Genomic DNA, 18,062 nt, shown 5'->3' with positions numbered 1-18,062 from the left:
GTTCCTCTGGATTAGCGAAGCAACAGAAGCCCTCTCCCCAACAGTGTCCCCAAGTTTCTGCGAGGGGGATGTGCCTGAGCCTTTGCTAGCTCTGAGCACCCCTCCAGCCTTCCCCAGGGGCAGGCGCCGTGGGGCGGCCACAGGTCCTCTCCAGCAGCTCCTCCCGCCAGGCCTATGCTGAAATTGGCGCTGGGCTCTGGAGTTAATAAATGTTGACGTTTGTAGAGTGGGAGCTGTCGGGGTGTTTTATTGGTGTTAATGTGATGTGGGGAGGATTAGCGACTCCCCAAATTGTTCTCTGGAATGGAGCAAGTGAAAGCAGAATGGATCTCCTCCGTTCAACTTAGGATTTGATTAAAAGCTCCTTCCTAGTGATGAGGATAGAACTGAATTAATAGCTTACTGGCCCCGTGCCTGCGGTGGGAGCAAGGGGGGTTACCGGGAGGGGCCACTTGTCCTCTCTGCCCTGACTCCTTGGCTTCCCTTCCTGGGAACCAGGGGTGCCCCACCTTGGTACCCAAACTTCTCTCTGAGACCCTCCCCTTCCCCCAGACCTGAGTTCCAGAAGCTTCTTCAGAGAGGAAGGGTCTCAGGAGGCCTGACCAGTTTGCAGTTCTCTTGCCCAACCACAAAGAAAGAACCAGATGCCACGTGAAGACAGGTGGGGGCTGCGTGCAGGGCAGCAGGGGGCTAAAAGGTGGTCCAGCTCTTGGAAGCCAGAGGACCATCTCCAGGTCCTGGGGCAATGCCCTCACACTGGAATGGTGCTGGTAAGTGCTCCTATTCTCCCTCTTGCCCCAGTCTGTTCCCCTCTTGCTATGACAGTGCCTCCTCAGCCCTGTGCTTGCCCCTCGGCACTGCCCTCACTTGTAGTCCTGTCCTCCCACTTGGGCACACCAGCTGCCCAGGCTTTTCCACGGGCCACACGGCCAAGTCTCTCCTCTGAGCATCACCCTCCATCACCTCCACTCTGGGTCCTCCAGCGAGGACCACACCCAGCCCTTCCTGGAGGCCAAGCTCCAGGCCTGCCCAGATATGCCATGGGGAGCCCCATCTTCTCCGCCACCCCTACTCTGCCATGCAGGGGTGCCCGTGTGTGTGCATGTGTGTGAATTTAGCCAGAGGAATACGCACATGCATATACGCACTTGCAGGAGGATGCATGTATACTTCAACACATGTATCCCTCCCAGCTTTTCAAATACTGAAGACTAATCCCCACGTGAGGATTCCAGAACCCAGTCGTGCTGTGCCTCTGCCCAGTCTGTGCATGCCCCTGACTGCCGCAAAGAAGTGATCAGTAACCATTACCTGGCAATGAGCTTGCAGCTTGACACGCACTATTGTACTTAATGCTTGTGACAACCCACCAGGAAAGCTACTGCAACTGTTCTCATGTAACAGGTAAGAAACAGAGGACCTACCCAAGGTAGCAGAAAGCAACCGGCCAACTTGGGGATTGTGCCAGGTCTGTCTGACCCCAGAGCTCACTGTCAATTCCTTCTATTGCCTCTAGCTGGGGGCAGGCTGGCCCCAAGCCCAGGGGCCGTGAACAGTACCTACAGATGGTTCCCTGCCAGTTCCTCCCCACCTGCCAAGAGTCCCCACGCATGCTGCACCGAGCTCCTCACTCTGCCCTCAGAGGAAGCCCCACCCTCTGGGGACCAGTGCCCAGGTGCTACATATGATGGGCACCACACAGCCCACCACAGCAAACCAGGGTGCTTAATATTTTTTTTTAGCTTTTGAATAAAAAAATTTTAGAAACTGATATAATGAACCTACATATACCCATCACCCAGCTTCAAAAATTATCAACATTTTGCTAATCTTATTTCATCTATTCTCCCCAACACATTTTTTTCCTGAAGATTTGAAGCAAATCTCAGACACCATTTCATTTTGCCTGTAAATACTTCACTGTCCATCTCTGACAGATCAGGACTTCTTTTCCCTTAACCTAATTACAATACCATCAATACACCTAACAAAAGGAGCAAGGGTCCTTCATGTTGCATCATAATCTATGTTCGAATTTCCCCAGTGGCTTCAAAATGACTTTTTACAGTTGGTTTGTTCAAATCAGGATCCAAACAAGGCCTGTCCATTGCATCTGGTTGCTGTCTCCTAAATCTTTACGAGTCCCTGGCCTCCTTCACTCCTGTCCCCACTGCCTCCCACAGGCAGGTGACTGGAGTGTCCAGTGGAGTGTCCCACATTCTAACTGACAGATTCCATCCTCATGGTGTTCCTTAACCTCCTCTGCAATTTCCCTAAAGATCTTTTCAAAAGTATAAAATAGTCACATCACTCCCCTGCTTAAAACCTTCCCATGGCTTCCTGCTGTCCTAAAAAGAAAATCCACGTCCTTTTCTTGGACTGCAAGGACCGGCCCATATGATTTGTCCCTTGATCCCCTCTCAAACCTCACCTCCTACCTCTCTACCCTTTTCCTGTCCCCTAAGCTTTGCTCCAGGTCCCCTCTGCCTCCTTTTCTGCCTCGGAGCCTTTGCAGACAGAGGTGGTTCCTTCTGTTGGGACAGGGACACAGGGACACTCTTCCCCATCTCTGTCTTGGCCACCAGCCGGCTCCTCCTCATCACCAGGTCTCATCTTCTGTCCCCTTCCCAGACAGGGACCCACCCTGGCTGCCCTACCTAAGTAGATTCCTTTCTCCAGTTATTTCCCGGCACTGTCTCTTTTTTGCGTCCACTGCACTTCTCAAATTGTGTTATTTTTGTCTATTTGTTTCTTTTTTAAATGGTCAGCTGCTTCCACCTCCACCCCCCCACCCCCCCACCCCACCCCCCGAATATAGGCTTTGTGAGGACAGTGCCGTGCCTGCCTGGTATCTCCCAGGCCTACAACAGGGCTTGGTGCATAATAGATGCTCAGGTATTTGTCAGTTAATAGAGTAAATGGAAGGGAGGGACGGAGAGATAAGAGGTTTGCCTTTCGAAGAGCTCACAATCTGATTGGGGAGGCAGGAAACAAAGACAATGCCAGACCTTTCAATCAATCAATTAATATCTATTAAGCACCAACTAATAAGCTTCACACTTTTCCCAGGCACAGAGGAAATAAATTATGTGTTGACAGCCCTAAGTGAAAGGATAAACTGGTGCTTTCTAAGTGCTCCAGAGTCTGGGTGAGAGGTTGGACGGGGGAAGAGTGGACAGACAGGACATCCTCCTGGAGGGCTTCAAGGCAGAGGGAGTCCTGAGCGGAGACTCCGTTACTAAACATGCTTCACGTTTCCATGGTGTCGAGGATTCTAAAGGATGCCTCTGAGGATTCTCCCTTTTGGAGAGAGAGGGAAGTTGAGACTCAGCCATTTGCCCAGGTCCCGCAGCTGGCAGGTGGCAGAAGTGGGAGAAGAGCCGACACACTGCAGCTGGGAGGGCCCAGGGAGCAGAAGGGCAGGAGGGAGGCGGCCAGAAAGCAGCTGTGCAAATGCACGGAAGCAGCAGAGGCCCCGGAGGACAGCTGAGGAGGTGAGAACTGGACTCCCAGCCCAGAACTGGAGACTCTCCAGCAGTTCTGCCATCACTTGGGTTCCAGGGTACCTGGCCTGGGGACAAGAGAGTTCTCTGTCCCTGGCTCTGTCCCGTAGCTTCTGGGGGCCTTCCCCTGACATGAGCCTCTAGAAGCTTTACACACCAAACCTCAGGCTCTCTGCTTCATGGCTTTAGTTATTTTTAATTTAGACAAAAGGCCTTTTACTGTCCCATCCAATTGAGCTTTCCGTCTTTTTACTCAAGCTGTCTGTTTTTACTATTTTGATCTCAACTGTTTTTACTAAGTCATCCTTTAGCTTGAAAACATTTTTGGGGGGGGGTGGGTCTTATTTACTTACTTCTTTTTTATCTTTTGCTTTTAAATGCAAACAGGAAGACAGCAGAATCACAGAGGAGAGGCCAGGAGGGAGGGTCCTGGGCTAAGGAGGCTGGACCTGAGCCTGGGACCCCAGAGCAGGAGCACTGGTCCCAGAGTGCTCCTCCTGGAAAGGTGCCACTCCCACTTGAAAATGACATTCCAGCAGCACAGAGATTCACAGGACAAATGACTCTTCCAGAAAAGATAAGATTAGCCCCTCCACAGCCCAGAGGACTTACTGGAATAAGGCCTTTAACTTATTTCTGGGAGGGTAAGTGACATCTTGATGAAACTGTTTTGACATGAAGACACTTGATGTGGCCTCTAAAGCAGCCATTAAACCTGTAGTTTGTTCTTACTGCTAAGTTAGGAGCAGAGCAGACGCCTGACCCCATCCCCAAACCCCACCCTAGGGGCCCAGGAAGAGGCAAGAGCCTCTATAGCGAACATTCCTGGGTAATAAGCAACCAACCTGCTACATTTTGACACAGCTGCGTCAAAATGTCTCTTGTGTCAAATTCCAAGGGTCAAAACATTCGTCCATTCCAAGGTTTCCAGTTTGGGTTAGTTAGACATACCGGCACCCTTTAAAAGCACAGTGTTGTCTGTGTTCTTGAAATTTACATAAATGGTTTCATGCTATCAATTCCATTCTGGCTCTTACATTTCTCTCCTCTGGTGTGCTTGTGAGAGCTTCCCGATTGCTCAGTGTAGATGCAGTTCATTACCTCCCACTGCCACGTGGCACTCCATCATACACAAGCACCACGCTTTGGTTACCCATCCCCTAGTGAAGGACACCAGGCTGGTGTCTCGTAGGCCTCTGCTTCTCTCAGAACCACTAGGACAGGGATGGGGAACATGCACACATCCCGGATACAGGTTTCTCCGCAGCCTGGCTGTCCTGACTCCATCTCCTAATGACGCAGAAAACGTCAGGCGCCAGGACTCGGCCGCTTGCCGCCTCTCCTCCTCTTCGCATCCCCCGGCCAGCGCTGCGCTGGGGGCCAGCTTGAGGCCTTGGCGGACGTGTGTTGCCGCTGGCCTGGCGTGTTGACGCCCCGCTGTCAGGCCCCTGCTGGGGGCTTGGCCACCCGCTGGGTCCTCTGGCTGAGCTGGCTGCGTAATCTTGATTGGTTACTTTCTGAATCCCACTGTTGCTGATTGGATATTAAAGCTTGTTGTTGATTGGATGTTAAAGCTTGTTGCTGATTGGATGTTAAATCTTGTTGCTGATTGGATGTTAAAACTTGTTGCTGATTGGACGCTTTTTGAGTCCTACCAAGGGTATAAAAGCAGGAGGAGAACACGGGAAGTGGGAGATCAGAAGTTGGTTGAGTCTGGTGGAATTGTAGAGACTGTCCTGCAACTCTTTCCCGGGTGAAGAGCTGTTACGCTGGCTGTTCCACAAGAGCTATAACACTAGCAACGGACTGGAAGCTTTCTTTTTCCCACCTCGTCACTAGTACTTGATTTGATTCCAATTTTCTGATTGTTGCCAATGTGAGGGACCAAAAGGATAACTGTCTTTTATTAATTTGTGTTGAAGAGATCCAACAATCCTTTTTATAGCTATGAGCTATTCACATGTCCACTTATGTGAATGGCTATTGAAATCCTTTTTCTTTTTTTCCTCTTAAATTCTTCTGTTTGGATTTGCAGTTCTTTATACATGCTGGATATTAAAACTTCATCAGGTTTAGACTTTTAAAAATATGTGTATTAGTACATTTGTGTTGCTATACGGAAAATATCTGAGGACGGGTAAATGACAAAAGAGGCATATTCAGCTCATGGTTCTGCAGAGTGTACAAGATGCCTGGACCCAGCATCTGTGTCTGGTGAGGGCTTCAGGAAGCCTCCAATCAAGGTGGAAGCCGAGAGGGGACCAGGCATGTCACATGGTCACAGCCAGAGCAAGAAAGAGAGGAGGGGGTGCCAGACTCTTTTAAACAACCAGCTCTCAGCATGAACTAGAGTGAGAACTCACTCTATCTGGGGAGAGCATCAAGCCATTCAAGAGGGATCTGCCCCCATGACTCACACACCTCCCACCAGGCCCCTTCAACACTGGGGATCAAATTTCAACATGAGATTGGGAGGGGCCGAACATCCAAACCACAGCAATTTGCTTCCACTCTGTCACCCCTCTGTTAACTTTGTTTGCACTGGTTATTGTTTGTCTTTCAATTTTTTTAGCAGAAATCTCTAATGTTAATGTGATCAAATCCATTTGTTTTGTCCCTTATGGTTTTTAATGCATTTTATTTTATTCATGTTTATAATTTTATTTTTCACATTTAGGTCTTTCTCCATTTGGGCTTTTCTGTGTGTGTGTGTGTGTGTGTGTGTGTGTGTGTGTGTGTATGTGTGTGTGTAATACAGTGTTGAGTAGGAATCCAACTTATTTCCAGTGAACCATTTTTCCTGATACCTTTTGCTAAACAATTCATCATTCCCTCACTGATTTGTGATACATTCTCTATGATTTGCTCAATTCCCTCATAGTTTTATTTATTTAGACTTGTTTTTGTTTATTAAGTTTGTTTTTTAATGTATGTCTACATCTCCTCCTAGTCTCTGGCTCTGTTCCTTCAGCCTCTTTGTTCCTATGCCAGTAACACACTGCTCTATTATCATGACCTTGTAATCAGTTTGATTATCAACAGAACAAGAGTTGCCTCTTTTTGTCCTTCTTTTAAAATTGGATTAGCTATTTGTGGATCTCAATTCTTCTACATACATTTTATACTCAACTTGTTTAATTCCCCAAAATTCCTGCTGGAATTTAATTGAATGTAGAAATTAATTTGAGACTAATAGGTATCTTTCCAAGATTAAGTCATCCCCAAACATGGTCATGGAATTTCTGTTCATTTACGTCTTTCACTTAATGGCCTTAGTAAAGTTGAATTTTTTTTCTTTAAAGTCTCAGGCCCTCTTTGTTATGTTAATTTTTAGGAACTTTGTGGTTTTCATTGCTATTGTCAGAGGCAGGTTTACTCTTCTTTCTGGGATCCTGAGAGGGGCCTAGAAATGTATCCATAGTATTACAAAATTTTAAAAATAGAGTATTTTAACCGCCATTCATGAAGACTGCTGTCTCTTTCCATCCCATGTTCCCTTCCCTTCCACCTCCCCTAATGTCAAATAACCCTGGGGTGATTATATGTACTTTGGAACTCCAGCTAAGAGGAATTTGAGCTGGAGATACCCGTACTTCTAACTTGGGCTTGTTGGGATGTACTTATGTGGCTCACAATCACGTCCATGTATAGTGAAGTCATTGCTAGATGCCTTGGTGTTTGAATGGCTTTCATGAATTCCTGGAATTTATCCCCCCAACTGTCCTGACTCACTAGACATCTGAACATAAAGGTGCAAAAATAGAGATAAGTCAAGCAGTTAATTAATTTTTAAAACATTCCTTTTCTGTTTGTAAAGTTCATTATGCTTTTCAATTTTTAAAATTATAACTGTGATTTGACATTCTAAATGAACATTTACTTTGAATCTGTAGTTTTATTTTTCTTAAACAGGGCTTTCCAAATCGCATTAATTTGCACTCCTCAAAACCCGGATTTGTCACACAGATATTATCAATGGTATCAATGTTTTCTGTATTCAAATTTCTATGTTGATCTAGAATACAGCAACCTTACTAAACTCTCTTAATAGTCCTAAAAGTTTGTTGACTTATTTGGGTTTTCTCACTAAATTATCATATCATTTGCAAATAGTGACTATTTTATCTCTTTATTTCCAATATTATATTTTTAATTTATTTTTCCTATCTTATTGCATTGGTCAGGACCTTCCTTCAGTATTGTGTTGAACAGTATGACAGTGGACATTGATTTTTTGTTCCTGACCTTAATAAGAACATGTCAAAAGTTTATTCTTGGCCAGTCATGGTGGCTCACACCTATAACCCTAGCACTTTGGGAGGTCAAGGTGGGAGGATCACTTGAGGCCAGGAATTCAAGACCAGCCTGAGCAACATACTGAGACCCTGTCTCTACAAAAAAATTTAAAAATTAGCTGAGCATAGTGGTACATGTCTATAGTTCCAGCTCCTTGGGAGGCTGAGGCAGGAAGATTGCTTGAGCCCAGGCATTTGAGGCTACAGTGAGCTATGATCATGCCACTGCACTCTAGCACAAGTGACAGAGCAAAACTCTATCTCAAAAAAAAAAAAAAAAAAAACTTTCTTCTTTAAGTATGAGTTTCATTACAGGGTTTTGTTAGATAGTCTTTATTAAGTTAAGAAAGTTCCTATTTCCCTAAGAGTTGTTTAAAAGTCATTCATTGGTATTGAAATTTATCAGAAGTTTTGTTTGTTTGTTTGTTTTTGAGACAGGATCTCACTCTGTTGCCCAGGATAGAATGCAGTGGCATGATCATAGCTCACTGCAACCTCACACTCCTAGGCTCAAGCAATCCTCCTGCCTTAGCCTCCCAAGTAGCTGGGACTATGGACACACACACCCAGCTAATATCAGAAGTTTTTTGCACCGATTTGAAAGACCCTATAATTTTTCTCCTTTATTCTTTTTATTTAGGGTTGGCAAAATATAGACTGCAGACTGAATTGGGTTGTTTACCATTTTTGCAATGTGTAATTGAAGCAGAGCCAACCCATTGACTTATATATTGTCTATGGCTGTTTTCACACTACAATGGAAGAGTTGAGTAACGGGGACAGACACTGTTAAGCCCACAAAGCCTAAAATATTATTTGACCTTTGACAAAAAAAAAAGTTTTCCAACTCTGCTTTAGAGTTTTCCAACCTCTGCTTTAGAGTGTATATCAATTGTATTGATATACAAGCATATCTCAAATATTGTAGGTTGGGTTCGAGACTACTGCAATAAAACAGATATTGCAATAAAGTGAGCCATATCAATTTTTTGCTTCCCAGTCCATATCAAAGTTATGTTTACAATATACTATAGTCTATTAAGGGTGCAATAGCATTATATCTTTTAAAAAGTATGCACCTTAATTTAAAAATATTTTGTTACTCAAAAATCATCTAGTGATCATCTGAGCCTTGTTTTCACTGGTGGAGGGTCTTGCCTTGATGTTGTCAGAGTGGTGGCTGCTGAAGGTTGGGATGATTGTGGAAATTTCTTAAAATACAGCAACAAGGAAGTTTGCCACATCAATTGACTCTTCCTTTCATGAAAGATTTTTCCATAGCATGTGATGCTGTTATCAAACATTTTACCCATCCTAGAACTTCTTTTAAAACCGAAGTTAGTGTTCTCAAACCTTGCCATTGCTTTGTTGACCAAATTTATGTAATATTCTAAATCCTTTGTTGTCATTTCTGTAATGTTCACAGCATCTTCACCAGGAGTAGGTTTCATCTCAAGAAACTACTTTCTTTGCTCATCCGTAAGAAGTAACTCTTCATCCATTAAAGTTTTACCCCCTGGGATTGCAGCAATCTAATCACATCTTTAGGCTCTACTTTTTTTTGGAGACAGGGTCTTACTCTGTCACCCAGGCTAGAGTGCAGTGGCCTGATCTTAACTCACAGCAGCCTTGAAAAACCTGGTCTCAAACAATTCTCCTGCCTCAGCCTCTCAAGGAGCTGAGACTATGGGTGTCGGCCATCATGCCCAGATAATTTTTCAAATTATTTTTTGTATAGAGGAGGTCTCGCTGTATTGCCCAGGCTGGTCTCAAACTCCTGGCCTCAAGTGATCCTCCTGCCTCAGCCTCCCAGAGTGCTAAGACTACAGGTGTGAGCCACTGTGCCCCACCAGGCTCTACTTCTAATTGTAGTTCTCTTGCTGTGTCTACCACATCTGCAGTTACTTCCTTCACTGGAGTCTTGAACACTCAAAGTCATCCATTGGGGTTGGGAATCAACGTCTTCCAAACGCCTGTTAATGTTGATCTTTTGAACTCCTCCCATGAATTACAAATGTTCCTAATAGCATCTAGAGGGGTGAATCCTTTCCAGAAGGTTTTTAATTTGGTTTGGCCAGACTCATCAGAGGAATCACTATCTCTGGTAGTTATAGTCGTATACAATGTATTTCTTAAATAAGACTTAAGAGTCAAAATGACTCCTTGATCTATGGACTACAGAATGGATGTTGTGTTATCAGGCGTGACAACAGCATTAATTTTCTTGTACATGTGCATCAGAGCTCATGGGTGACTGGGTACATTGTCAATGGGCTGTTATATTTTGAAAGGAATTTTTTTTCTGAGAAATGAGTCTCAACAGTGGGCTTAAAATATTTAGCAAACCATGCTGTAAGCAGTCTTTGTTGTTCCATTTACAGAGCACAGGCAGAATAGATTCAGCATCATTCTTAAGGACCTAGGCTTTATGGACTAGTAAATGAGCACTGGCTTCAACTTAAAGTCACCAGCGACATTAGCCCCTAACAAGAGTCAGCCTGTTCTTTGAAGCTTTGAAGCCAAGCATTGATGTCTCCTCTCTAACTATGAAAGTCCTACATGAAATCTTTTTCCAGTATAAGGCTGTTTTATCTACATTGAAAATCTGTTGTTTAGTGTAGCCAGCTTCACCAATTATCTTAGCTAGATCTTCTGGATAACAGCTTCTATGTCTGTACCAGCACTTGCTGCTTCACCTTGCAGTTTTATTTTATGGAGCCGGCTTCTTTCCCTAAACCTCATGAACCAACCTTTGCTAGCTTCAACTTTTCTTCTGCAGTTTCCTCACTTCTTTCAGCCTTCATAGAATTGAACAGAGTTAGGGCCTCTGGATTAGGCTTTCTTTGGCTTAAGGGAATGTTGTAGCTGGTTTGATCTTCTACCCAGACCCCTCAAACTTCCTCCATATCAGCGATAAGGCTCTTTCACTTTCTTCTCATTCATATGATCACTGGAGTAGCACTTTTAATTTCCTTCAAGAACTTTCCCTTTGCATTTACAGCTTGGCTAGTTGTCGAAAGAGGCCTACCTTTCAGGCTATCTTGGCTTTAAACATGCCTTCCTCGCTAAACTAGTCATTTTTAGCTTCTGATTGAAAGTGAGAGACACTTCCTTTCACCTGAATACTTAGAGGCATGGTAGGGTTATATTAATTGGTGTAATTTCAATATTCTTGAGTCTCAGGGAATAGGAAGGTTGGAGAGGAAGGGGAGAGACGGGAGAGTGGCTGGTCAGTGGAACTGCTGGGACACATGTGACATTTATTGACTGTTAACCGTCCTTTACTGGAGGTGCCCCACAACAACCTCAATGGTAACATCAAAGATAACTGATCACAGATCACCATGACACATATGATAATAACAAAAAAGTTTGAAATATTGTGAGAATTTTCACAAATCAGAATACACTGTTGGAAAAATGGCACTGATAAACTTACTCAACACATACCACAAACCTTACATTTTCAAAAACACAATATCTGCAAAATGCAATAAGGTGAAGCACAATAAAACAAGGTATGCCTATACTTTCTAATATCAAACTACTTTCACATTACTGGGATAAATTCTTCCCATGGAGGGTCTTTTTTTTTCCATTACAACATAGCCTACTTCAGTTAATTACACAAATCTTAAATGTACAGCTTGAGGAGTTTCTACATATGCATACATCTATTTAAACTCACTCAGATACAGATCATGCACATTTCCAGCCCCACAGTAGGTTCTCTCGTTCCCTGGCCAGTCTATTTGCCGGCCACCTCACCCCCAAGGTAAATATTCGTCTCTCTCTCACTGTAAATCCATTTTGCCTCTCTTGGAAGTCTTAGAAATGGAATCATATAGCATGTAGTCTTTCCTATTTGTCTGACTTTTTCACTCAACAACATGAATCCAGTTGTACTATCTCTGGCAGTAGTTATATTTTGTGTGTTATTTAGTATTACATTATTTGGAAAACTATGTATTGTTTTTAATACAGTATTAGATTCACTTGATATTCTACTGAAGTTTTTTGTACCTATATTTGCAAATAAAAGTGGCCTAAAATTTCTTTTTTGTATAATGTCTTTTCCTTTTCATTTTTGTTTATTTGTTTTGGTTTTGTTTTTGTTTCTGATACAGGGTCTCTGTTGCTCAGGCTAAAGTGCAATGGTGCCATCCTAGCTCACTGCAGCCTCAAACTCCTGGGCTCAAGAGATGATCCTCCTGCTTCAGCCTCCCAAGTAGCTAGGACTATAGGCATGTGCCACCACACCTGGCTGATTTTTCTTTTCTTTTCTTTTCTTTTTTTTTTAGAGACAGGGTTTTGCTATGTTGCCCAGGCTCGTCCCAGACTCCTAACCTCAAGCAATCCTCCTGCCTTGACCTCCCAAAGTGCTGGGATTACAGATATAAGCTACCGTGCCCAGACTTTTTCTTTTTTGGTATCAAGTTATATCTAGTTCAAGAATTGACCTGAACTGCTTTCCTTCTTTTCTATTTTTGGAATGATTTGTATTAGATACTAATTAGCTGGGGATTTTTTTGTTTTATTTTCATTTCCCCTACCCCCAGCTTTATTGAGGTATAGGTGGTATACAAAAAACGACACATAATTAATGTATCAATTAGCTGTTTCTTGAAATTTTGGTAGAGCTTATCTTTAAATGCCTATAAAATAGCCTGAGCCTTTGGACTTTAAGGTGGCAGGGAGATTTTTATAACCACCATTTTAACTTCTTTGTTCTTTTGATCTTAGTTTTTTCTATTTATCTTGTACCAATTTCAGTATTACATATTCTCCAGAAATTTGTGCATTTTCATCTAGGTTTTGAAGTGTGTATATAGTTGTGCATATGTTTATAGTTGTTCTAATAGTATTTTGTGTTTTTAAATCTCAGTTCTATCTCCTTTGTACTTCTGTAGTTTGGTTATTTGAAAATTTCTCTCTTGTTTTCTTGACGTTTCTTTTATCAGTCCTTTTAAAGACGTTTATTTTATGAGTCTTTTCAAAAAACTCATTTTTATTAATCATTTATATTGTTTTTGCTGTCTGTGGTATTGTTTACTATTTCATTGATTTCTGCTGTTACCTTTACTATTTCCTTTTTTTTTTATTTGGGTTTTCTCTATTGCTTTTGTTCTCCTCTAGATTTGAATACATAGTTCCTTTGTTTTCAGTTGTTTTCTGATGTATTTAAAGCTACAAATATTTCTCTTGTTATTCTTTGGCTGCATTACATAAATGTTGACAGGTAGAGCCTTTCTTGACATTCAGTTCTAAGTAGTCCATAATTTCCCTTAAGATTATCTCTTTAATCCAAGGGCTATTAAATTGTATGTTTTTATTTTTCAGATGTATGGGATATTTTGTCTATTCTTTTTGTCTCTTTCCACCTACTGTCTCTCTTGACTGATATCACTTTGATATTATCTGGACTTTAATTTCAGATTGTGATATATATTTATCATTTATTCAAGCATTGATAAAGTTTCATAAGTTCTTTTCCAATCTGATTTTTCTTATCCTATATCTGCTTCTTAGATTCACTTTTTCTTAATTGTTGGAATTCATTTTGCATACAGTATTTATGCTTGAGAATAACTTTATTTTGCCCCCACATTTAAATTAATATTTAAGCCAGACACAGTGTTTCATGCCTGTAATCCCAGAACTTTGGGAGGCCAAGGCAAAAGGATCACTTGAGGCCAGGAGTTCCAGACCAGCCTTGGCAACACAGCAAGACCCTATCTCTACAAAAAATAAAGAAATTAGCAGGGCATGGTAGTGTGCATCTGTAGTCCCAGCCACTTGGGAGGCTGAGGCAGGAAGATTGTTTGAGCTCAGGCATTTGAGGCTATAGTAAGCTATGATTGGGCTACTGCACTCCAGCCTGGGAAACAGAATGAGAGAATCTCTAAAAATACATAAATAAATAATATTTAACTGTACGGAAAATTCTAGATTCAAAGTTTTTTCCCAACTGTTTCTAGCTATCACTTGATTGTCATTCCAGTGTCACTTTAATTCTCCTTAGTCGTAGGTGATCCGTTTTTTCTCTATAGAAGGTTTCTTTCCTTGTTGTTGATGCTCGTAAATTTCATTCTAATACCAGCAACAAACAAGTGGAATTTGAAATTAAATATATGCTATCACTTACATTGGCATTCCAAAAAATTGAAATAAGTATAAATCCAATTATGTGTGTGTGCCTATATGTATACACACACACACATATATATATACACACACACACACACGCACATATGTATGTGAATACACCTATGAGGAAAACTATAAAACAGATGAAGGAAATCAGACAACTAAATGGAGAAATATTCTGTGCCCGTGAATAGGAAGACTCAACATTGTCATGTTGTCAGTTCTTCCCAACTCAATCTACAGATTCAGTGCAATCTCAATCAAAATCCAAGTAAGTTATTTGCAGATATTGACAAACAGATTCTCAAGTTTATGTGGAGAGGCAAAAGACCCAGAATAACCAACATAATATTGAAGGAGAAAAATAAAGTCAGAAAACTGGCCGTACCTGACTTCAAGACTTACTACAAAGCTACCGTAATTAAGACAGTGTGATATTGGCAAAAGAAAAGACAACTAGATCAACGGAACAGAATAGAGAGCCAGAAATAGACCCACACAAATATAGCTAACTGATCTTTAACAAAGGCAATACAATGGAGCAAAAGGCAATACAATAGAGAAAAGTTGGTCTTTTCAACAAATGGTACGGGAACGACCAAACATTTACATGCAAAAAAAGAAAAAGAATCTAGACACAGACTTTACATCTTTCATAAAATTAACTCAAAATGGATCAAAGACCTAAATGTAAAACAAAAAACTGTAAAACTCCCGGAAGACATAGCATAGGAGAAAATCTAGATGATCTTGTATTTGGTGGTGACTTTTCAGATACAACACTAAAGGCACAATCCATGAAAGAAATAATTGATAAGCCAGAATTAATTAAAATTAAAAACTTCTCCTCTGCAAAAGACAATGTGAAGAAAATGAGAAGACAAGCCACAGACTGGGAGAAAATATTTGCAAGAGACATATCTGATAAAGGACCGTTAATCCAAAATGTAAAAGAATTCTAAAAACAAAACAATAATGGAACGAACAACCCAATTAAAAAATAGGCAAAAGATCTGAACAGACACCTCATCCAAGAAGAAACATAGATGGCAAAAAAAGTGTATTGGAAGATGCTTGCCAGGTGAAGGGGCCCATGCCTGTAGTCCCAACTGCTCGGGAGGTGGAGGTAAGAGGATTGCTTGAAGCCAGGAGTTCAAGATCAGCCTGGGCAGCATAGTGAGACTCTATCTCTAAAAATATCTTTTTAATATTTTAAAAAACTGACATAAAGACAAAAAAATTTTAAAGATGATTAACATCATATGTCTTGAGGGAGTTGCAAATTAAAACAACAATGAGATATCATTATGCACCTATTAGAATGGCCAAAATTCAAAACATGACACCACAAAATGTCAGTGAGGGTGTGGAGTAACAAGAAAAACTATCCATTGCTGCTGGGAATGCAAAGTGATATAGCCACTTTGGAAGACAATTTGGCAGTTTCTTACAAAATAAACATATTCTTACCATATGATTGGGCAATCCCACTTCTTGGTATTTACCCAAAGAAACTGAAAATTTACATCCACACAAAAACCTGCACACATGTGTTTATATCAGCTTTATTCATAACTGTCAAAACTTGAAAGCCACCAAGACGTCTTTCAGTAAATGAATGGATAAACATACTATGGTACATCCTGACAATGGAATATTATTCAGTGCTAAAAAGCAATGACCCATGAAAAGACATGGAATAATCTTAAATACATGTGACTAAGCGAAAGGAGCCAATCTGAAAAGGATACATACTATACGATTCCAACAATATGGCATTCTGGAAAAGGCAAAACCATGGAGACAGTAAAAAATATCAGTGGTTGCCAAGGGTTAGAGAAGAGGAAGGAATGAACAGACGAGCACAGAGGATTCTTAAGGCAGTGAAATTATTCTGTATGATGCCACAATGGTGGATATATGTTCATTATACATTTGGCCAAATTCATAGAACATACAACACGAAAAGTGAACCCTAATGTCAACTACAGATTTTGGGTGATAATTATGTGTCATCGTGGGTGCATGTGCTGTCACAAATGTACCACTCTGGTGTGAGGTGTTGATAGTAGGGGCAGCTGACAGGCGTGGTGGTGTACAGGAACTCTCTACTTTCTGCTCGCTTTTACTATGAATCTAAAATTGCTCTAAAAATGAAATTTATTAAAAAAAATTTAAATTTTACTCTAACATGTCTATGCATGAGGTTTTTTCTCCTCTGTCTTGTTCAGCACGCTTTTAACCCTTTCTCTCTGAGGGCTTATATTTTTCTTTAATTCTGGATGATTTCAAGTCACTGTTTCTGTAACTATTTTCTCCCTTCTGTTACATGTTCATCTCCTTCAGTGACTCATTGTAGACACATTCAAGTGTTAATCCTTACTAGTGCACTCTTTCCTATCTTGTCTCTTAGTTTTTTCACACTCTATCCCTAGCAGAGTTCTTTGACCCTTATTTGACCTTTTATGCTCCACAAAATTGGATTTGGTTGAAATGAATGTCCCCCAGAGCTGAGTCCCCAACCTGGCTTGTCTTTCTGCCACTGCTGGGGGAGACCAGAGGGCCGGGAAAAGCCATTTCCAGGGTCTCAGCTCCAGGGGCCAGTCCCTCATTCGAGAACATTCATTCCTTTTCTCCTCTGTGCCAGGCCCTGGCCTGAATCCTGGAGGGACTTACTTGGTCCGTGAATCCATCTCCAGCACACTCGTCACTCTCCTCCCCAGCTGTGCTGCCCCAGTCACACCAGACTCCTCCCAGCACCTTGAAGATGCTGAGCTTGTTCCCCTCTCAGGGCTGTTCCACTTGCTGTTCCCTTCGCTGGAGGTGCCCTCCTACTGCTCCACCCTTCCGTTCTCAGCTGATTTCTGTATTGCTCATTTTTCTCATCATTTAAGCCTGATTCAAGTGGTACCTCCTTAAAGAGCCCACCACTGACTACTCCGCCTACGGCAGCCAACCCCCTGGTCACTCAGTTTTGCCCCCTTTCCCTTCCTTACACACGGCATTTCCCACCCCTGGAAATGAGTCCGGGCGGCTGGGCTGAGCTGCAGTAACTAACAGGAGGGGACAACCGCAGTTAGTGTTTACCATGTCACATGCTGGGCACCTCGCCGATCACAGGTATCATCTTATTTAACTTATGCAACCGCCGTGTCATGCAGGGGCCGTGGTTCTCCCCCTGCTGCAGGTGAGGAGCCCGAGGCTTGGGGCGCTGACGTGGAAGAGTCAGAGTGTGGTGGAGCCTGGGTCCGATCCAAGTCTGTGCGAGTCCAGAGCCCCTGTGTTCTCGACAAATGCGAAGTGGGAGGAAGGGAGAGGTGCTCCTCCACCTCTCTGCCTCTCTCCTGCGGGAGTCTAGGTCTGGCTCTGTCGCGGCGAATCTGGACATCGGCCCAGGGCTGAAGGTCCCTGGAGCTTGGAGGGGTGCGTGATGCTATCTCAAAGTGCCAGTGACCAGCACCCCACAGAAAGGGCAGAGACGCTGGGCTCTCTCCCTGCCCTGCCCTGCCCCGCCCCTTGCAGCACAGAGTGATCGGGAAGGGACACCACAAGGCCTCATTCGTTAGGGATCTAGAGAAAGGTCTTAAACTCATCCCTGTTCAGGGGCTGCTTCTTTTGCCGAGGTCAGGGCTCACTGGACCCCTCTCCCCAATTCCACAAGCTCAGTGCACGCACAGGCAAGTCGGGGCTCCGCTCCCCCACCTGAGCCCACCAGCTCCGTGGCCCTATCGCCCCACGCCCAGGGGGCTCCTGGTTCCTGGGCAGAGCCCAGCTCTCCCAGTTTGTTTGTATCTGCTCCCTCTGGGTGGTGGGGATTCTGGGTCCTCTGCTTTTGTCCCCTCTGACAGAGAAGGCCAACACCCCACCCCTGGGACAGCCAGGGGTGTTAGGGGGCAGAGAGAAGCAGAGCTGCTGCCCCAGAGCCCCTTCCCCGCCCCCTTGGCTCTGACACGGGCGAGGAGGAGAGGGTGAAGGCGGAGAGAGCAAGAGGCATTTCCCACCCAGCCCATCCCACCCCACCGCATCCTCCTCCCTGCAGTTCTGGCTGCCCGCGGGGCCACCAGCCCCTCTCTCTCTAGTCAGGATGGGCATGTGTAGGACAACAACACGATGCTCA

The sequence above is a fragment of the Microcebus murinus genome, chromosome 4 (genome assembly GCF_040939455.1).
Source record: "Microcebus murinus isolate Inina chromosome 4, M.murinus_Inina_mat1.0, whole genome shotgun sequence".
Classification (NCBI taxonomy): Eukaryota; Metazoa; Chordata; class Mammalia; order Primates; family Cheirogaleidae; genus Microcebus; species Microcebus murinus.
Note: the sequence above shows the minus strand (reverse complement) of the source record.